At 44.7% G+C, this 23,188-nt stretch overlaps 1 protein-coding gene across 3 annotated transcripts in view; it reads right to left on the bottom strand.

Annotated features, from left to right (window-relative positions):
- LOC140385610 (RNA-binding Raly-like protein) overlaps positions 1–4,896 on the bottom strand; it is a 1,446,698-nt gene extending 1,441,802 nt beyond the window's left edge. The window contains exon 1 of one of the 3 annotated variants that reach the window (XM_072467935.1): positions 4,825–4,896. The gene's annotated coding sequence lies outside the window, so the exon portion shown is untranslated. Of the gene's footprint in view, positions 1–4,616; positions 4,775–4,824 lie in introns of those variants that run through there. The other 2 variants (XM_072467934.1, XM_072467936.1) reach the window with 2 other exon arrangements.
- Between the last annotated feature and the right edge of the window lie 18,292 nt (positions 4,897–23,188).

The following is a 23,188-nucleotide window of genomic DNA, read 5'->3' as shown; positions in this document are numbered from 1 at the left end:
TGCCATCTGGCCTGACACCCTGGGAACATTGTGCTCTGGGAGCAGCTTTTTTTCTGGTTACCTGTTATCAATACAATTCTCAAGTTGCTATCCTTTGTTTTTGTTTATTGAAAACCCTTATCCTCGTTAAATATATTACAGCCTCCTCTGACTTTTCCAAGGATTAATGTTGCTCCTTCGTGGTTCACTAACAGATGAACCAGGTTTAATAGCGTAAACGTCTATTCATTTTAAAATCTAAATTCAAGACCTTTCATCGTTGAATGATTTTACTTTAAAAAACCAAAATAAATGGTATTTTCTTTCATCACAATTATGAACCATTGAGCTCAAAATTTGTCTTCAGTAGCAATGCAAAATGGACAAAAGTAAATGTTCTTATCCACTGGCGTAAAAAATTTGGCTGTCGATATATCATTGTCCATTTTGTGGTAGCCCCCACCCGGCCAATAATAACACCAATGGTTGTTAGCTAACTACATGGCTTGTAAATGATTTGGCTTTATTCACAGCCTGCTAAGTTATTGTCGGTAAAATTATTTGAGAGATGAGTCTATTCCTATTCTTCTCACTTCTAATACCTCGAGACAGTGAGTCACAGAAAATATGATCTTCATGCTTCAAACAATGCAGGATCATAACTTATCAAAGAGGGCAGTAGCTCAAATTATAATCAAACAATTGCAGACAATTCCAATTTGAGCTTAATTTAAGTTAGCATTTTTTCTAATAGTAAACTTGACCTCAAGCCTTTCCCATTCATGACTATATCAACAACTTAGAAATAGATTTTCTTATTCGGTCTTGGGGTTTCAGTATCTCTGGCAAGACCAGCATTTATTGTCCATTCTGAATACATCTTCAGCAGATGCAGTCCAGGTGGTATACATACACCCACATTGTTGTCAGGGAAAACAAAATTTTTGACATAGCAAAGTCAAGTGAAATGATGGGGACATATTTCCAAGTCAGGATGATACTGACTTACAGATGTTGGAGCTCCCGTGCAACCTGTTGCCCATGTTCTTCAAGGTTTTAGAGGTCACAGGTTAAGAAGATGATGTTGAGTTGCTGCAGTGCATTTTGTAGATGGTACACACTACTGCCACTGTGCGCCAGTGGTGGAGGGATCGAATGCTTAAGGTGGTTGATGAGGTGACAATCAAGAAGCCTGGTGCCAACCTTGAGAGGTGTTAGAGCTACATTCATCCAGGCAAGTGGAGAATATTCCATCACACTCCTGACTTGTGCGATACTGATGGTGGACAGGCTTTGGAGAGTCAGGAGATCAGTTACTTGTCACAGTATTCCCTTTCTTTGGCCTATCCTTTGTAGCTACAGTATTTATGTGACTGGTCCAGTTAAATGCCAGCAACCTCAAGATGTTAATAATAGGAGATAAAGTGATACCAATGCCATTGACTGTCAAAGGGAAATGGTTAGGTCTTGCCATCTATTTGTTTAATTGGGTATTTAATCACATTTGTTGGCTATAGAGGTGCCAATTCATTCATTTTTATTTTCTCAGGCATATTTGTCTCCTTCATCTTCATACGTATCTTCTTTTGTGGGAGATTTTAGTGGCGAATCCCACATCATACCTCTCTTCTAGCACAGGCACTCAGAAAATCAATTGAGTACAGAATCACACAAATGTTAGAGCGCAGAAGGTGGTCGTTTGGCCCAGTCTCTCCAAATCAGCAATTCACTTTATTGCTATCCTCCTGCTTTTTCCCAATAACCCTGCACACCCTTTTTTTTAAACATACCTCTACTTCCCTTTTGAATGCTTGAATGGAACTTGCCTCCATCACACGCAGGCAGTGCATTCCATTCATTAGCCACTGGTTGTATATAAACGTTTTTCCTCATGTCTCTTTTGCTTATTTTCCCAATTACTTCAAATCTGTGCCCTATCATTCTCGATCCTATCTAGCGTTTGTGAACCTGACCTCCCCATGTCTTCTGGCATTCAGACCCTTAAAAAAGATTTAAAAGGAGAAAATACATTAATTTATATGCATGTGTTCGCAATATCATCTGGACTGGGTCAAACAACTTTAGCTAGGTTTGTTATTCCCCAAAATTACATGGCTGGAAATGTAATTCATGTTAATTTATAGTATTTGTAAGGGGGAAAATAAAGGTAAGCTATAAGACTTAACCAGTATCAGAGTAGTTTCAAAGGAAATATGAAACACAATTTTCTTCCCTTTGAATTTAACATTTTAACAGTCTATATTTTGTTTACTGCACTGTGTTAATAGTTAATACAAGTGCCACACAATAACTTCCAATTGGCACTCAATGCTCATGGAAAATGCCAGGGCTATATATTTTTTTAGCATTCACTTGGACAGTGTGACAAACTAAAAGAGCCTTCGCTTTGGTGTGACGTTACTATGGCAATTGCTGTGTATACCTGTACTCCATCCTCAGGTTTGAAATGGGTGGCTCTTTCTGAATTGCCAATATTTAACTTGATGCTGTGCAGTGAGAAAACATTCAGCAGCATCAATACACTATAAGAGTAATAACTTGACCACATTGATGCATTATACACTTTTCAGCCATCTTCAGATCAATTGCAAATTCAACAAAAATGCACAAAGGACCTGCTATCTTCAAAGTGAAATCACATTCAGCAAAATCCAATTTTCCTTAGCTGATTCAAAAATAATTTTACCATTGCAAATGTTAGAAATACTTATGGAAGTGTATAAATCAACCAATGTTCGCCAAAAGGATTGTTTAAAAACAGATCTAAACACAGTTTCTACCTTACCACAATGTGCCATTGCAGTATTTTAAATCTGGGTTTATTAATCTTATGACAACTGCAGTGTGACTACCTGGCTTGGGCAGCAGAGAAGTGTAAATGCTTCACCAACCAGGAAAGATAGCTAAGTGCAGCTAGTAGCTACCAGTGGGGTGAGAAAAATGCCACACTACACCTGTAATAATAAATCTTCTCTGTAGTATCTGCAGAAAACAAAATAAAATTGACTTGCCCAATTTTCATTCTAAATTGATATAACTGGGTCAAATATTTGTAACATTTTATTTCTTAGATTCTACCGGAGGAATTTTCCCTGACCTGTCACTGAAAACCTGATGTTGAAGATGTAACTGATATCATAGATTTTCACCAAAGAGGGACTAATGCTCAGGAATTACTTTGCTGACAAAACATTGAAATTTAGCTGGAACTTTCCAAACTTCTGCATTAGTAGACTGACTTATTAGCCCTTTATCTGGCACACTCATTCCTTACGGCGAGCGAATTCTGGATGAGTGCTCCCAAATTGGATACGTTTTACTCAAAATCAGACACATTGTTAGCAACTCCAACAGAACGGCCCTGGTTTAAATTAAATCACTTCTGATTTTAAAAAAACGCGCAACTCCACTGTATGACGAGCCCCGTCTGACAGCACACGGAGGGTACAGGTAACGTCAAACACAGCAAAATGTATCGCTGTCGTATTGGGAATCGGACCACAGTTACTTACACTGTAGCAGCAGCACTGCCAGAAATATGATGAAATTCCCCCTCACTGCTCCCCGAAGCTCTTCACTGGAAAGCATCTCACCAACCCTCATTGACACAATTAAATCAAAACGCAACAATATTCGGCAGCAACACCGTAAACAAGGTTCCATGGAGAAGGCAGACCAGAATATAACGCGCGACTGCCTTTCCAGTGAACTGGACCTGATGGGCAGACTAGCCGCTGAAGAAAGTATTAAATAAAACACACGTTATTTACTTTATCAATATTTTATTCCCAGCTTTTCTGATGACAATGATCAGGTTACATTATATTGGCCCTGAGGTAAAATACCTGTGCTGAAGGGTCGGCGTGCCTTCTGTGAACAATATAACCGGTAACACACTTCATTTGCCCCTCAAGAACTTCCACAGCCATCCACAACTTTTAATTGTTTTTTTTGGGGGGGGGGGGAGTTAACGATTAAAAAGTTTTCAACAGCTGGATAGCAGATTTGTCTTATTTCTTTTTTAAAAACCACAACCGTCGAAAATAAGTACACATTTAGGAAAACGATTTCTCAAGAAAAAAAAAGCAACAAGCTGCAAGAAAAGTTTCCCGTTAAAAAAAAAGGTAGAAAAGTCTGCAAAACACTTTTGTTGTTGTTGACAACGAAAACTTGCTTCATTCAGGTCGTGCTTTTTGGCAGCTTGTCACTTCAGCTCGACCAAGCGAAGCACACAGATTGTGCCAATACCGGTATGGAAAAATACACCAATAAAGCTTTGCAAATAGAATGAGCACAACAGGAGAGCGTTTCTCTCTTTTTAAAAGAAAAAAATCTACGGCTATGCATGCGTGTTAAAAAATATTTTCTTTTGGCTGGCAACAGTAACAAAAAAAATAGACAAAATACACACAGTTCCTTTTGCCAATGCCGTCACTGACTTACCACTATACCAGCATGCAAGAACTTACTCTGCAAAATAGAATTTATAAACCATGCTTCGTAGGCTCAATTTCTTTGCATTTTTTTTTATTTTAAAAAAAGTTGTTAAAAAGGAATGAAAATTATCAAAAAAAAAGCACTGAAAAAATTCCAGATAGAAAAAAAAACCTACTCACCGAGCGGGAAAAATTCAAGAGAGAAAAATACTGAAGTTTGTAATATGGCGGTGGAAGAAGTAATGAAGCGCCCTCAGCCTCGGGCAAAGGCACGTGATCCAGAGAGCCTGCTCCCAGCAATGCCCAAAGGATGAGAGACACAAATCCTCACACCCAACTCCCCCCCCCCCCCAACCCCCACCTCCCCGACCCCACTCCCAACCCTCACCCCAAACAAAGCTCGGCCCAATGCATCTGCCTCAGAGCCCACAGTCTGGTCACAGCTCTTCAGGTTAGCCCCGGCCTCGCAACACCCCGCTCTCCCTCACACGAAGCGGCCGCGATCGGCGCGCGTCCCTGAGAAAGCGAGCTGCGCATCCCTCCAACTCACATGGTGCAGTCCGCTCTGGGTAGTCGGGAGACGGTGTGGGGGTTTGGGAGGAAGGGGGTGGGGAGATTGCCAGACTGTTATCCAGGGAAGCAGTGGGTTAATGGAAGGGAGAGAGGGATTCTCAGAGACTGGTCGATGCTGACACTACCGGCTACAGTCAACCCCGATGGACCGTCCAGCCGGAGCTTTTCTTACTCTGCTGGGAGCCTTTAGTTGGTTCAGAGCGTTAGAAATCTGTCACACACCTATTATTTTCTCTCTCGGAGATATCTTAGTTGCGAGCGGTATATTTACTCATTAGCTCGGCTTTAATCTGAAATATTCACCGCCAGGTTCCCCCTCGGCGTGGGAACAATCGGTTGTGATCGCTATGTGATGGGCAGTGCGGCGGAGGCACGGGAGGCAAGTGGTGGCATCTCTCCGGCTGCTGGAGCGAGCGGTGTGTGCACGGATTTAAAACATTCTCAACTGTGTTGTTTTTTTGTCTTTTTAATCGGATGTTTAAATTTCTGGGGGTTGAGAACCAGCATCTGATAGGTACGGCAACAGAAATACACGCCAAAAAAAAAATCAACATTGTGGGCATTAATATTAATGAATAATTCTGGGCAGCTTCCACTGTAAATCAGGGAAAACTTTCAAAGTCCCCGATTTAACTGTTTTGTCACAAGAAGATACAACTGAGACTATTAAAAAATTGTCTTGCTCAGACCTACCTTTGAAACGGCATCGTATTTGTATCGTAAGACACACAGCAGCGCATACATGCGTAATTTCAAATAATATGAAAGTATCATAAGGAGGATAGAACATCACCGATTTCATCAGTTTCCCAATACCGTCTTGTGAAAAACAACGAATTCATTAGATTCCGGACATGGCAGCAACAACCAGATTTCTCACCATCTTACCTCTCTAACAGATGCACATCTCTCTAAATTCAGACTTTGACTTTGACATACACAATCTCAGCTTAAATATTATTAAGAATGTTTTATACAGATTGATATATATGTATAAACCGATCAGGTTAGGCATAATCTTCCCCAATCTTTTAATGTGCTCCCATCTTTGGTGCATTTCCTACTTTCTCCACATCCATTCACTTTTGGACGGTTGGTATAAAGTGCTCAACTGAATTATTCTCGGTGTACTTTAATCGCGGAGACGAACATTAAGTAAAAGTTGCTTTACTGTTTGTAGATAGTAAATATTCTGATCACGGAAACGGAGAAAAGTACTGTTTATGTAGCTTTATGACTGGAGAGACTGCGTTAAAATATTAGCACTTACGAAAGTACTGTCAACCAATTAGTATTGATTTTGTTGCTGACGTCTTTTTCATATAGGAGTCGATCTCCCGTGGCACAACACAGAAAAGTTAAAATCTAAAGCAGTCTTTAGGTGGAGGGAATCAGGGCAAGGATAATTGGAACTGGGTGCAAAGACCTAATTGAATCCTCCTTTTAAAGTTTCCAGTATAAATTCCAATGTCCACATTTGTCAAGGGAAAATACCAATTTGTAAATATGCCACAGCAGTGGTGTAGTGGGAAACTTTGAGGTGCAGAGCTCTAAGCTCTACTACATTGTTTTCGTATGTACTAATACTTTTAGTCCCCAAACGTCAGTAAACTATTTTTTTTAAAGTGAAAAATGTTTGTGCCTGTCAGCATTTTTTTTTTTGTAGCTAAAATTTCATTATGGATCAGTTTAGTAGGACAGTGGTTAGCACTGTTGCTTCACAGTGCCAGGGTCCCGGGTTCGATTCTCGCTTGGGTCACTGTCTGTACGGAGTCTGCCCGTTCTCCCCGTGTCTGTGTGGGTTTCCTCCGGGTGTTCCGCTTTCCTCCCACAGGTCCCAAAAGATGTACTTGTTAGATGAATTGGACATTCTGAATTCTCCCTCAGTGTCCCCGAACAGGCAGAGTGTGGTGACGAGGGGATTTTCACAGTAACTTCATTGCAGTGTTAATGTAAGCCTACTTGTGACACTAATAAAGATTATTATTATTAATTATTTCACTCAATCCTATTAAAAGCAAGAATTACTGAAAACCTTACTTCTGACTGGGGGGTGCGATATGCTTTTTCTCGATATATATTTATCATCTAGACCTGGCCATACAGGGCACAGTTTCAAAAATTGAGGATGATGTAAGGCTTGGAAGTATTGTGAACTGTGAGGAGGACAGTGGGACACTTCAAGAGGATATAGAGATGAAATGGACAGATATGTGGTAGATGAAATTTAATTCAGAGAAATGTGGAGTGATACATTTTGGTCAGAAGAAGAGGGAGAGGTGACACAAAATAAAATATATACTTCCAAAGGAAATGAAATGAAAATCGCTTATTGTCACAAGTAGGCTTCAAATAAAGTTACTGTGAAAAGCCCCTAGTGCTGCTTGCCTACCTTGGTCTGCTTTAGAAGCCAGCTCTTTTAGCCCTGTGCTAAACCAGCAGCAGGGGAACATGGGTGTATATATGCATACATCATTCAATATGGCCAGACAGGTTGAGAAAGCAGGTAATGCATTATACTGAATACTGTGTTTTATACATAGGGGCACAGGGCACTAAAGCAAGTAAATGATGAACCTTAATAAAACATAGGCTCAGCCTCAACAGAAAGGATGTGCAGATTTTAGAAAGGGTGCAGAAAAGATTTACAAGAATGGTTCTAAGGATGAGATTAGATTGGCTGTTCATAGAATCATAGAATTTACAGTGCAGAAGAAGGCCACTCAGCCCATCGAGTCTGTACCAGCCCTTGGAAAGAGCACCCCACCCAAGCCCACATCTCCACCCTAACCCAGTAGCCCCACCTAAACTTTTTTTTGGAATCTAAGGGCAATTTAGCAAGGCCACTCCACCTAACCTGCACGTCTTTGGACTGTGGGAGGAAACCGGAGCACCCGGAGGAAACCCACGCAGACACAGGGAGAACATGCAGACTCCGCACAGACAGTGACCTAAGCTGGGAATCGAACATGGGACTCTTGCAGCTGTGAAGCAACAGTTCTAACCACCGTACTACCGTGCCACCCACTCCTTGAAGAGAAGGTTGAGAGGAGATTTGTTAGATGTGCTCAATATCATGAGGGGGTCCCAAGAGTGTAAATGGGAAGAAACTGTTTCCATCATCAGAAGGCTGAGAACCCTAAGATAATTAACAAAAAAACCAGAGGCGACATGAAGAAAAAACTCTTTATTCAACAAGTGGTTTGGATCAGGAATTTGCTGCCTGAGAGTGTGATGGAGAGATTCAATTGTGGTTTTCAGAAGGGAACATGGAAAACTATCTGAAGAGAAAATATTTTACTGGACTACAGGGAAAAAGTTGGGCAGTGGGCTGAGTCGAGCTGTTGTTGCAGAGAACTGGCACAAAACAATGTGCTGATGACCTCCTCCTGTGCTACAACTAGTGTATGATTCTGGTATAGATACATTCAAGGAGGTTGAGTTGATAAACACACGAGGAAGAAAGAAGCTGAAGGCTACCTTGATAGTGTGATCAAGAAGGGTGGGAACATAAACACCTACATATATGGGCTGGGCCAAATGACCTGTTTCTGAGCTGTAAATTCTGCGTAAAGCTGCAAGCAGGGAATGCAAACAGTATACTGCATCTCACAGCCTCAGACCATCACAACCAAGGAGGTAATGTGAATCACTCGCTCTTGCAAGCCCCCAACCAACATCTCCCCCCATTCTCTCTCCCCACAAATACCCTCCCTCATATTCTCTCACCCCACATTCTCTCTCCCACGCATTCGTCCCCACACTTTCTCCCTCATACACTCTCCCCAACCCTCATACTTCCTCTCCCACCCCCCCACAGTCAATCTCTCCCACCCCCTCTCTCTTCCCCACAATTCACAGTCTCTCACCCCCCCCCCCCCCCACCCCACACTCTTTCCCCTCCCCCTCCCCCATCCCCCAGAATCTTTCTGACACTGTCTCCAGTCACTCAATTACACAGACATGTCTCCAGTCACTCAATTACACATCCAGCTGCCTGGCCTGGGCCCCTCTGCTGCAGCTGCCTCAAAATGAATCTCTGGATGTCTTGCCTGGGCCCTGTACCACGGCTCCAGCCACCTCACATGGGCCCCACACTGCTACTCCAGCTTTCTCATGCTCCAGGCCCAGAAACTTACCTTCAGTACTTACCTTCCCTCTTTGCTGCTCATCCAACCACAGGGTGGTTTCTCTCTGATTTGGTGCCAATAGGTCCACTAGGGAGCCTATCAGCAGCAAATATAGAGAGGAATTAGTCTGTAATTAGATCTGTGCTGCTTTGCAACGGGTTTGGTGGGCCACATTGTATTTACAGGTCTCCTTGAAATCAAAGCTGCTGGAGTGGTATTCTGGTGTGCTCTGGCAGCGCTACACCACTGTGTCACAGTATAATTTACACCTTTCTGCCATGGAGTCAATGCAATGCCTCAGCTGGTGGGACAAAGTAATTACAGTCTGACAAGTTTACACAAGCACTTTTACATTAATATTTCTGACACGGGCATGTATAATGGAAAAACATTGGCATAACGTGTTTGCAGATTTAAGGTTTTTGATTTTTTTATGTAGAAATATTTTAATACCAAAAATCTGCATACTGCATTCGCTTCATCTATATTTTACTTTATAATTAAGCAAAAGAGATACATGCCATATCAACTGTATTGGACTGCTGTGCATTGAAATGCAATGGTCCAGCTTTCAATGTAGAATACATTTTATTTTCAGTTGCATGAAATACTTCAGAAAAGTAGTAAATACAGATTGCGATGACAAAGCAAATGCTGATGAGCATGTATCCTAGAGTAGTTTTCTGTTTTTACATGGAATGGTGTTCATGGGAAAGACTTGTGTATATTATTCTTATGGGCACCTTTTTCTGTTCAGCTTATTCAACAGATCAGCACTATAGGCAGCTACGGTAGCACACTGGGTAGCACTGTTGCTTCACAGCGCCAGGGTCCCAAATTCGATTACCAGCTTGGGTCACTGTCTGTGCGGAGTCTGCATGTTCTCCTTGTGTCTGCGTGGGTTTCCTCCGAGTGCTCTGGTTTCCTCACACAAGTCCTGAAAGATGTGCTGTTAGGTGAATTGGACATTCTGAATTCTCCCTCTGTAACCGAACAGGCGGCGGAATGTGGCGACTAGGTGCTTTTCACAGTAACTTAATTGCAGTGTTAATGTAAGCCTACTTGTGACAATAAAGATTATCATTATAATTTAGAGATGTACATATTTCTTACAAATAGTCTCTTTTGCCATTTGCATATCCACGATGGAGGAGGTGGGGATCTGGGGATGTGGAGTTATTATTCTGGAAAACATTACAATTTTTCTCTTAAAATAGGGAAATCTTGGTTCCTTTTAAACATTCTGTATTTTACTACTGATCAATTTTTAATCATAAAAAAGAAAGTAATTTGAGTTTATCCCTTTTCAATTCACCAATCAGATCATCATTTTTCCAAGCATAATTGAACAGTTAATCTCTACTTCACTTTTCCTATAACTCCCCCAGTTCACAGAGAAATTCACTCCCTGTTTTCTTCACAGCACAGAGGAGCTACCTCTTCAAACAACTCTTACCTCCCAGCATATAAAAAATACCGCTTAATAATCTTTTCACCACTGATCACAGCTGCAGGTCCCAACTCTTATGGGAATCCTAACTCTGGGAGTGGACTCTGTGTTGTGAGTGGGATTTTCTACCTCCTGTTACTCCTGCTTCAGTTCAGGAGGCTGTTTCCAAATAGACAATTCAGCAAGAAGGATACATTCCAGTCAAGACCAGTAGTAAGAAGATCACCTAAGAGTGCAGCAGCAACAGATTTCTGAGGGCAGCATCTAATCCTGGAACAGGGATCAACTGTTGTATCAAGAGCTCAACAATTTTCACCTCAGGGAATTTAATCCAATGCATATGCCTGGAAATGCCCCTGAGTCAAGTCCTTTGTTCCTTTCAAAAACCCAGTCACCAAAGAGGGAGGCACAGAACAATATATTTAAAAGGCACTGTAATCAGCTTTTGGGATATGAAAATGAAAATGAAATGAAAATCGCTTATTGTCACGAGTAGGCTTCAATGACGTTGCTGTGAAAAGCCCCTAGTCGCCACATTCCGGCGCCTGTTCGGGGAGGCTGGTACGGGAATTGAACCGTGCTGCTGGCCTGCCTTGGTCTGCTTTAAAAGCCAGCGATTTAGCCCAGTGTGCTAAACCAGCAATATTGTAATTATTGCTTTAAATATTAATGAAATTCCTTCCATTAATTCAAATAAAAAGAAGATCAGCCTTTTTTCTTTTGAAGTAAAGCAAATGAGCAGTCAATATTCTGATATTCTCTGTCCCAGGAACATTTTCTTTTTTGATTGGGGGCACCACCACTTTTTCTGAAATAGTGGTTATCTAAGACTGTTCTCCTTCCCCCCTTTAGAAAGAAACATTTTCTAAAACTGATACATACAACTTTGTAATCATAGTGAGCCTGAGATGAGTTTCCAACCACATATACACTCCCATCACTAAGACCACCTATTTTCACCTCTGTCATATCAAACTCATCTGTTGTTGAAACCCTCACTCACAATTTTTAAAATCTCTAGACTTGTCTATTCCACTCTTGACTGATGTCCCAGATTCTGCCCTCAATGAACTTGATGCCATCCAAAACTCTGCTGCCTGTGTCTTAACTTGCTCCATGTCCCAATCATCTATCACCCCTGTGCTTGTTGACCATTGATTTCCATTCAAGTGATGTATTGATTTTAAAATTCCTCCATGGACCCACCCCTCCCTATTTCCTCCTGGCCCACCAACCTCTGAGATATCTGCACTCATTTAATTCTGGCTCTTGGGAATCCCCGATGCTATGCCCTCCACCACGATGGCCATGCCTTCAGTTGCCTAGGCGCTAAGCTCTAGAATTTCCTCCCTATATCCCTCTATCTGGTTTCCTGGCTTTTCTCCTTTAAGGCATATTTAAACCTGTCTCTTTAACTAAGCTTTTGGTGATCTGATCTAAAATCTCTTTACGTTTTTTAACGCTGTCTAATTTTGTTTCACAATGCTCCTGTGAAGTGCTCTGAGGTGGTTTATTGTGTTATAGTTGTTATTTAAATATAAGGTATTGTTAATGTAACAAAATTTGTCAGTAAAACTGAAATGTTATTAGATCAACAAGAACTGAAACAATATTACCCTTGGCACCTATTTTTCTGTCTTCTTCAAGTTCATAATAATAGTGTGTGCTGATGATAGGGTATTTGTTAATAATGTAATTCCTTTAGAGGGACATCTCAGACATAGAAATGTTTAAATCAATATAAGACATTTTTCTGGAAGTTTACAGTGGCAATCATTTTCAATTTTAAGTAGAGAGGAGTGCTGATAGGTGCAGTGTTTATCAACTTCTTTAAAAATTAATTTAAGAGATGCGGGCATCGCTGGTTAGGCCAGCATTTGCCCATCCCGAGTTCCCCTTGAGAAGGTGGTATTGAGTTGCCTTCTTGAACTGCTGCAGTCCCTGAGGTATAGGTACACCCAAAGTGCTGTTAAGGAGGGTGTTCCAGGATTTCGACCCAGCGACAGTGAAGGAATGGCGATCCATTTCCAAGTCAGGGTGGTGAGTGACTTGGAGAGAAACCTCCAGATAAGGTTCCCAAATATCTGCTGCTTTTGTCCTTCCAGATGATAGTGATCGTGGGTTTGGAAGGTGCTGTCTCAAGAACCTTGGTGAGTTCCTGTGGTGCATCTTGCAGAGGTTAACACGGGGCTGCCACTGTTTGTCGGTGGTGAAGGGATTGCATGTTTGTGGAAGGGATAGCAATGAGGTGGGCTGCTTTATCCTGGATGGTATCGAGCCTCTTGGGTGTTGTTGCCTCATCCAAGCAAATGGAGAGTATTCCATTACACTCCTGACTTGTGCCTTGTAGATGGTGGACAGGCGTTGGGGAGTCAGGAGGTGAGTAAGTTGCTGTAGGAGTCCTAGCCTTTGTGGCTCTACTAGCCACAGTATTAATATGGCTAGTCCAGTTCAATTTCTGATCAATGGTAACCCCAGGATGTTGATTGTGGGGGATTCAGCAATGGTAATGCCATTGAACATCAAGGGGCAATGGTTAGATCCTCTCTTGTAGGAGATCATCATTACTTGGAACTTCTGTGGCGCAAATGTAACTTGCCACTTGTCAGCCCAAGCCTGGATATTGTCTAGGTCTTGTTGCATTTGGACATGGACTGCTTTATTACCTGAGGAGCTGAGGAGTTGTGAATGGTGCTGAACATTGTGCAGTCATCTGCAAACATCCCCATTTCTGACCATATAATGGAAGGGAAATCATTGATGAAGCAGCTGAAGATGGTGAAGTCTTTGGTAAGAAACAAGGTTCTTAGCTAGTACCCCCTAGCTAACATAAAAATATTTCAGGGATTAACTAACTTAATCAAGAGGGACGTCATGGCAGGAGACTCAGACCCATGATATGCTCCTCCTGAACTGTGTGGGATATGAGGGACGCTTTCAGTGTCCCTGATGACCATGTGTGCACTAGGTGTGTCCAGATGCAGCTTCCAGCTAACCAGATTTCAGAGCTGGAGTTACGGGTGGACTCACTGTGGAATATTCGTGATGCTGAGGAAATTATGGATAGCACATTTAGCAAGATGGTCACATCACAGATGAGGATTTCACAGGCAGAAAGGAAATGGGTAACCATCAGAAACAATAAAAGACTCAGGAAGGTAGTACAGGAGTCCCCTGTGGTCATCCCCCTATCAAACAGATATACCGCTTTGGATATTATTGCGGCGGGGGGAGGTGGAATGGCTTCTCAGAGGAAAGCAGCAGCAGCCAAGTTCACAGCACTTTGGATGATTCTGCTCTCAGATGGTTGTGAAGAAAGCGAGTGGCAGGGCTACAGTGATAGAGGATTCAATAATTAGGGGCACAGAAAGACGATTCTGTGCCCCAAACGTAAATCAAAGCTGGTGTGTTGCCGGCCTGGCGTCAGGGTCCAGGATGTTGCGGAGCAGCTGCAGGGCATTCTGGGGAGGGGAGGTGAACAGCCAGTGGTCATGGGACACATTGTTACCAATGATATAGGTAAACGAAGGGAAGAGGACCTGAAAGCTGAGTTAGGAGATAAACTAAAATGCAGCATTTCAAATGCAGTAATCTCAGAATTTCTCCCTGATCCACGCCCAAGAGAAAGCAGGAATAAGCGGCTAGATCAGATGAATGTGTGGCTGGAGAGATGGTGTAGCCAGGAGGGATTCAGATTCTTGAGGCACTGGGACTGGTTCTGGGGAAGGTAGGACCTGTACAAACCGGACAGGTTGCACCCCTGCAGAGCTGGGACCAATGTCCTTGTGAGGGCTTTCACTAGTTCTGTCAGGGAGTATTTAAACTAGTGTGGCAGGAGGATGGGACTCCAGGAGTGGGATCAGATAGGTCAAATTCAGATCAGGAAAATGGAGGTAGAACATTAGCTAGTGATGTAGAAGATGGAGTGATAGATTTAGATCTACAGGAGAAGCAAAGTTTAAAACGTGTCCAGCAAGGAAAAGTGGTGAGGTTAAACAGTTCATACTTCAATTATCGATCACCATTTTCCCCAAGACAATAGCATTCGCATTAAGGACCATCAACGATAGCAGACTAACCGGCGCCGACCCCCCCTCACTTGTAAAGGCCTACGTGCCTGGGACAATGATAGCTAGGACCCGCCCTGCCATCGCGGCATCTGCCCCCGAATTGGCGAAGATCTCTTATCAAGACTGTGCGCTGTGCGTCTTGATAGGCCTTGTCGAACTGGGTTTGGAAGCTGCTAAGGTGTACTGTGCAAGACTGGTGGGCGCATTTAACATCGCCGATTTCCCTGTCTTTGGCGGCTAACCTCTCCCGGAGTTCCTCAATAATGTTCTCACTTTCTTTACTGTTTCACTCATTCTCTTCCTCCTTCTCTACTAATTGTCTGCGGAGCGTCTCGATGACCTCCTCGGTGCCTCGCAACTGTGCCAAGCAGCACACTATTGCCATTGGCTTTCTGAACTTAAATCCTCCCACCAAGTTTGTCCTATCTTTCCTGGACCTGACTCGGTATTTGCACAAAAACTCGACCAAAGGGGCCATCCTTTCCCCTTTAAATACTTCCTCAACACATCCTCCCATATGGGGCACTGCTCTGATTTGTCGACAACTGCGACCTTGGGTTGCTGCTGTGGATTCATCATCTTCTCTATCATCTGCGCTGCCATCTCTTTCTACTTTTAATTTGGAACAGGGGGAATAAGGAGTCAATTGAACAACGGGTACAGCTTATGGCTATATTCCGGTTCACAATCCCTCGAGATTTGCATGCAAGTCTGACGAGTTTACCTTACCCTTCCCTGTTAGTTACGCATGCGGTCAGTGCACACTTCAGAAAATCGGTTATTTGGCTGATATGAAACTTACTCTTGTGGTTCATTCTCTTTCCCCAATTTAATTCAAAGTTGTGGGATCCCTCGGAGTAACAGAGTCACTTCTAATCGAGATCCCACCAGAGTCGCCAATAAATGTTGCCATTGTCTTTACCCTCTAGGTGAACGACAAGCTGTTTCTTATATCGACAAAATGACCACACAACCAGTATGTTAGCTCAAAAACACAGTTTATTAATAACACAGGATTTGTTTCTCTGTGCAATAATACACGCGACTCCGTACTAAACTACACCTAACAACTAAGATGACCTTTACTTAACTCCGAGTGACCGGCACTGTGCGAGATAAGGCCTTTATCCGGGTCCACGTGGTCGGTTGGAAGTTGTTGGGTTCGCCTCAGCTGGGCTCGTCCTTCAGGAATGGTCACCGGTCCTTGACCCCCACCCAACTGTTGTTAGATGGCAAACAAAAGGATGGTTCAGTTAGCCAGATCAGAGCAGCTCGCTGGACACTCTTATTACATGTTATGGGCGAGGCGTTTTCAGAACCCCAAAATGTATCATGGAGTTCAACCAACCTCTCCCTTTAATGGATTTGTTGCTTTTCCTAGCACACGGCTTTTTCCCTAGGTGTGGGATTACAATTATGGACACGTGGGTTTTTAAACACAAAACACTGTTTATTCCATGAACTCAACTTAACATCTTAAATAAACATTGGATCTCTTAACACCCCTTACTTCAAAGATAACTCAGAAAACATTGCAACAGTAAATAATTCCTTAAAATGTTCCTTCAAACTTCCAAGAGACTTAACACCTTTAAACAAAATCACATCAGATTAAAGGCTTCATTATTTTAAGTTTAAATCACCCAAATTATCCAGAGATGGTCTTTTATGGCAGAGATCCAGCTCACTGCAAAACAGAGACACTTCCAAGCTCTTTTCAAACTGGCTTTCTCCCTTCAAGTCCCTCCTTCGAGGCCCTCCACATTAAAAGCTTCCGTCTCCGGGCTACCATGGAGGCAAAGGCCAGGACATCGGCCTCTTTCACTCCCTGAAATCCCGGATCTTCTGCTACTCCAAAGATCGCTACCTCTGGTCGGCACCACCCGGGTTCCTAGCACCGTGGACATGGCCTTTGCAAACCCCTGCCAAAACCCTCTGAGCTTCGGGCATGCCCAGAACATGTGGACATGGTTTGCTGGGCTTCCCACACATCTCGCACATCTATCTTCTATCCTGAAAAACTTGCTCATCCTCGCAGCCATCATGTGTGCCCAGTGGACCACCTTAAATTGTATTAGGCTAAGCCTCGCACATGAAGAGGAGGAATTGACCCTGCTTAGGGCGTCCGCCCATAGACCTGCCTCTAACACTCCACCTAGCTCGTCCTCCCACTTGCCCTTCAGCTCCTCCACCGGGGTTTCCTCCGCCTCCAACAGCTCCTGGTAGATATCCGACACTTTCCCCTCCCCCACCCAGATACCGGACACTACTCTATCCTGTATCCCCTGTGGCGGCAGCAGCGGAAATGCCGGCACCTGTTTTCTCAGGAAGTCTCGCACTATATCTAAAACCGTTCCCTGACGTCAGTTTAAATTTATCCTCCAGCGCCTTCAAGCTGAGAAAGCTCCCGTCTATAAATAGATCCCCCATCCTTCTAATTCCTGCCCTCTGCCAGCTCTGGAACCCGCCGTCCAGCCTGCCCGGTGCACCTTCCACCTTCTTATGCCTCCTCCATTGCCCCCAGATCCTCAGAGCCGCCACTACCACCGGATTTGTTGAGTACTGGGCCGGCGATAACGGCAGAGGTGCCGTTACCAATGCCCCCAGACTGATGCCTTTACAAGACGCCGCTTCCAACCTCTCCCATTCCGACCCCTCCCTCATTACCCACTTCCGAATCATGGCGATGTTAGCTGCCCAGTCGTAGTTGCAGAAGTTCGGCAGTGCCAACCCACCCTCCCCCCGACTACGCTTCAGCCACATTCTGTTCACCCGTGGGGTTTTATTCGCCCACACAAAGCCCCAGATGATCTTGTTCACCCGTTTGAAAAAGGCCTTAGGGATGAAGATGGGGAGGCACTGAAAGACAAACAGAAATCTGGGGAGGACCGTCATTTTCACGGTCTGAACCCTCCCCGCCAGTGACAATGGGAGCATGTCCCATCTCTTGCAATTTCATTCCATGCATGAACCCTTCCATTTGCTCTACCAACCGGGATAGATTAAGCTTATTCAGTACCTCCCATTTCCGAGCCACCTGGATTCCCAGATAGCGAAAGCTCTTCCCTACCATTCTAAGCGGCAGCTCTCCCAGTCTCTTCTCCTGCCCTCTAGCCTGAATCACAAACATTTTGCTCTTCCCTATGTTCAATTTATACCCCGAAAAGCTGCAAAATTCCCCCAAGATCCGCATGACCTCTCCCATCCCCTCCAGCGGGTTCAAAATGTACAAAAGCAAATCGCCCGCATAGAGCGAGACCCGATGCTCCACCCACCCCCCCCCCCCCCCCCCCCCCCCCCCCCCGGCGAACCTGTCCCTCCCAGTTCCCCAAAGCTCTTACCGCCATGGCCAGGGGCTCTATAGCTAGAGCAAACAATAATGGGGAGAGGGGGCACCCTTGCCTCGTCCCTCGATGTAATTTGAAATACCCGGACCCCAGCTGGTTCATACATATGCTCACTACAGGCGCCTGGTAGAGCAACCGCACCCAGCCAATAAAGCCCTCACCAAACCCAAATCTTCCCAGCGCCTTCCACAGGTACTCCTACTCCACCCGATCAAAGGCCTTCTCTGCGTCCACGCTACCACCACCTCCGCCTCTCCTCTCTCTGAGGGCATCATAATAACATTTAGAAGCCTCCGCACATTTGCCTTGAGCTGCCTGCCCTTAACAAATCCCGTCTGGTCTTCCCCTATCACCCCCAGAACACAGTCTTCTATCCTTGTGGCCAATATCATAGCCAACAACTTGGCATCCACATTCAAAAGCGAGATCGGCCTATATGACCCACACTGCTCAGGATCCTTCTCCCATTTAAGAATAATTGAAATTGAGGCCTGCGTCATTGTCGGGGGGAGGACTCCCTTCTCTCTAGCCTCGTTAGACGTCCTTACCAGCAGTGGGCTCAATATCTCTGAGAACTTCTTATAAAATTCCACCGGGTGGCCGTCCGGCCCCGGAGCTTTGCCCGACTGCACGCCCTCCAGTCCCTTGATAACTTTCTCCATCTCAATTGGGGCTCCCAGCCCCTCCACCAAGTCCTCCTCCACCCTCGGAAACTCCAACCGATCCAAAAATTGCCTCATCTCCTCCACACCAGCCGGGGGTTCCGACTCATATAATTTACTGTAAAATTCTTTAAACACTTCGTTCACCCCCCCTGGATCCAAGACCATGTTCCCGTCCCTATTCTTCACTCTATCAATCTCCCTGGCCGCCTCTCTCTTCCTAAGCTGTTGCGCCAACAACCTACTTGCCTTTTCCCCGTACTCATAAACCGCCCCTTTTACCTTCCTCAACTGTTCCACTGCTTTCCCTATGGTCAACAACTCAAACTCCGCCTGCAACTTTCGCCGCTCCCTCAGGAGCATCGCATCTGGGGCTACCGTGTATCTCCTGTCCACCCGGAATATCTCCTCCACTAATCTCTCCCTCTCCGCCCGTTCTCCCTTTTCCCTGTGGGACCGAATCGAAATTAGCTCCCCTCTAACAACCGCCTTCAGAGCTTCCCACACCGTCGCCGCAGATACCTCTCATTTGTTTCCAGATAGTTCTGAATGGACTTATCCACTCGCCCACAGACCGCTTCATCCGCTAGCAACCGCAGATCCAATCTCCACAACAGATGTTGCCCTCTCTCCTCGCCAAACTGCAAATCCACCCAATGCGGGGCATGATCCGAGACTACAATTGCCGAGTATTCCGTCCCCACCACCCTCGGTATTAGCGCCCTGCTCAGAACAAAAAAGTCAATACAAGAGTAAACCTTATGGACGTGAGAAAAAAAAGAAAACTCCTTCGCCCTCAGCCGTATAAACCTCCATGGGTCTATATACCCCCCATCTGTGCCATAAAGCCCTTCAATTCCTTTGCCACAGCCGGCCTCCTCCTTGACCTGGATATTGACCGGTCCAATTCCGGATCAATGACCGTGTTAAAGCCCCCCCATAATCAGGTTATGCGACTCTAAGTCCGGGATCTTACCTAACACCCACCTCATAAACTCCATGTCACCCCAATTCAGAGCATATATGTTCACGAGCACCACTCATACACCCTCCAACCTTCCACTCACAATTATGTACCTACCCCCCTTATCTGACACAATTCCCCCAGCCTCGAATGCCACTCACTTACTAATCAAAATTGCTACCCCCCTGGTCTTTGAGTCCAGCCCTGAGTGGAACACCTGGCTAACCCAACCCTTCCTCAATCTCGTCTGATCTATGACCTGAAGATGTGTCTCCTGCACCATAGCCACGTCTGCCTTCAGTTCCCTTAGATGCATGAACACTCGAGACCTCTTGACCAGCCCATTCAGTTCTCTCACTTTCCACGTAATCAGCCTGGACAGGGGGCTTCCACCGCACCCCCACCCTGCCGACTAGCCATCACCCTTTTTAGGCCAGCCCTGGGCCCATGCCGCCGCTTCCCCGAGTATCCCCATGAGTAGCAGCCGCTCCCGATCTCCCATTTATTCCCTGCCAATAGTTCCTCCCCTGTCAGAAAAGCAGTCTCCCCCCTTTTTCCTCCCCCCCAACAGCACCAGAAACCTCATCCCCCAGGCCAAGCACCAGTTTAACACTTGCTCACCCCCCACTGCGCTTCCGAGAGTCAGCTGAACCATGCTGACCCCGATAACCCCCACCCCTGGCGCCAAACAGTCTGTCTCCCTATTGTTCGAACCTTTCCCCCCACAAGAATAAACCTATTAACAGCACTACATTCCCCAGTAAGTAAACAGCAGCAAAAACAAACAAACAAAAAGATGCAATTAACAGAAAAGAGACAGTCCCTTAAGGCACAATCCAGTCTCCCAAAGAAAAGCTCTAACTTGAAGACCCCCTCCCGCCCACAACAAATCCCTGCAAGGCAAAGCACCCTACCACCATCACCGCAGCCCATAATTTCCCCCAGAACGACATGAAATCTCTTTTCTTTTGAAAAACCATTACATTATTACATGCCACCGCTATAAAACTTCTCCGCAACTCAAGTGTCCTTTAAATCGTCGCCAGCTTCTTTTCTTTAATGAACACCCATCGTCCGGCATCTCAAAATAAAAGTCTTGCTCCTCTTGCATAACCCACAGCCACGCTGGGCACAGCATCCCGAACTTCACCCCCTTCTTGAAGAGGGTCGCCATTGCCCGATTGAACCCAGCCCATCTCTTGGCCAGCTCCGCTCCCAGGTCCTTATAAATTCGCAGCTCACAGTTCTCCCATTTGCTGCTCCGTTCTTTCTTGGCCCAATGCAGGACGTGTTCCTTATCTGTAAAGCAGTGAAAACGTACCACCATGGCCCTCGGCGGGTCATTCGCCCTGGCCTTCCTTGTGAGGGCTCTAAGCGCTCTATCCACCTCCAGGGGCTGAGGGAACGCCCCAGCCCCCATCAACCACTCCAGCATGTCCGTCACATATGCCCTCTCATCCGATCCTTCACTGCCTTCGGGGAGGCCAACGATTCTGAGGTTCTGCCTCCTGGACCTATTCTCCACGTCCTCCAGCTTCTCCTGCATCCTCTTCTGGCGATCATCCAGCACATCAACCTTGTTCTCCAGCACGGTTATATGGTCCTCCTGGTCAGATAACTTTTGTTTGATCTCCTATATCGCTTTCCCCTGGGTCTCCTGATTCAAGATTACTTGATCAATCAAAGCCTTAATCGGGTTCAGCGTATCCTTTTTCAGCTTGGCGAAGCAGTCCTCAAAAAACTTCACCAGCTGCTCCGTCGACCACTGTGCTGTCTCTCCTCGATCCTTGCCTTCCGCCATGCTGTCCCGCGGCACCAGCTCCGCTTTATTCTCGCTACCAGGACTGATTCGTTTCACACGGCCACTTCTGGTCCAATTCTCCATACACCAGAGAGGGAAACCTCCTTACTGTAGCACAGTTCTCCGATTTATCCCCAAAAATCCAAGAAAAATCAGGGGGAAAAGGTCCGAAAGTCCATTACAGGCGGGAGCTATCGAATGTGTGACCTACTCCGCCATGGCCGCCACCAGAAGTCGAGATTTGTTATTCTCAGTGAACATCTCAGCCTCCAAAGAGACAATCTGATTGCTCAGCATTGAAAGAGCTGCCTCCACACCCTGCAACACTGCGCCATGTGCCATTCACCTTTTGTCCGTCTTTGCCAGGATCGTATAAGAGCGAGGGCCTCCTCAGTCGAATTCTGGATGTCCTTGGAGATAGCCTGCCATTGTTTTTGAATTCCTCAGCAAAGATGCGCGTAAGAATCTTGATTGTCAATGAGGTCATCTTAGCTTCGGCAGCGGCCCCGCTATCTTATCAACCGACGAGCTTCGAGAGGTTTCTGAAATGGAATGTTTGCTTGCTGGCTTCTTTGACCTTGATTTCCCTGGCATCTCCACGGTATGGAAGCCTTAGCCCATCAAACCTTTAAATTATCACCCAACACCCTTCACATTCTGGGCAGAAAAGGTAAAAAAATGAAATGTGCGGCCGCTTTCTACATGCCACCACCGGAAGTCTTTTCCAAAGTACTAGTAACTGGGGCTCTTAAAAATTTAGTTGAGGACATGAAGAATGGATGCACATTTTTGCAGTGGAGATAATGTTATTATGAGGCAAGCTAACCTTGCATTGTTCCTGCAAACTCAGAGGGCAAATGTAATTACAGCAATGAGCAACAGTCAGTTGTGGTGCATAAGTGCATAATTATCACCATAATTATAATTAAAACAGTAATAAAGTAATTATGCTTCAGAATACTTTTATTTCTATTACAATGCAAGTGTAAAACAATTAAATATAATTTATAATTTTAACTCTGGGTATCATAACCTGTGAGAGGCACTTAATCAAAGCACGCCGCAGAACCTTCCAATCAGGAGGAAAACATCATTTCTTATTCCATTTTTGAAAGTTGCAATTATTTCACTCGATATTTCACTGTACCATTTAGGACCAAAAGATTCAAGACAGACTCTTGAATTTCTGGCCCTGATAATCATCCCAGCTGGAAACAAGTGTTCAAAAATTGCTTTTATCTTACTTAATAACGAATCTCTATGGATCATAACTCAGGAACGGCTGAATATCCCAACAAGCACAATTCAAAATAGCCTTTGCTGGTTATACTCTTCGAAGTAAACAAAAATATTTTATCAGGCTGATTGTTACTTCATCCACACCAGACACCATTACGACCCCTCTGACCGAGATCGCCAACTTAGTGACAATTAATCACAAGGTATGGACATGTTTGTAAATCCATGCACATCAGGATCTTTGTTGAATCTGCTCAGTTGGATTCAGTGTAGGATTTTTGCAACTGACAGGATTAAGAAAATGCTCATCTCATCAGAAATAACAGGAATGATGTTAAACCTTCCTCATTTTTGTCATGAAAAATTCTTTGATGGAAAATTGGGTTCCCCTGTTTCAGAAAACTTTTTAAGAAATATTTGCAAACTGAGTTTTTGTATAGTTGATAATTTCAGGTATGTACCGCCGTTAATTAATGGTGCTCTGCTTCTCAAAGGTGGCACACTGGTACCAGATAG

The sequence above is a fragment of the Scyliorhinus torazame genome, chromosome 11, assembly GCF_047496885.1.
Source record: "Scyliorhinus torazame isolate Kashiwa2021f chromosome 11, sScyTor2.1, whole genome shotgun sequence".
NCBI classification, from domain to species: Eukaryota; Metazoa; Chordata; class Chondrichthyes; order Carcharhiniformes; family Scyliorhinidae; genus Scyliorhinus; species Scyliorhinus torazame.
This window is presented reverse-complemented; position numbering and strand designations above follow the sequence as displayed.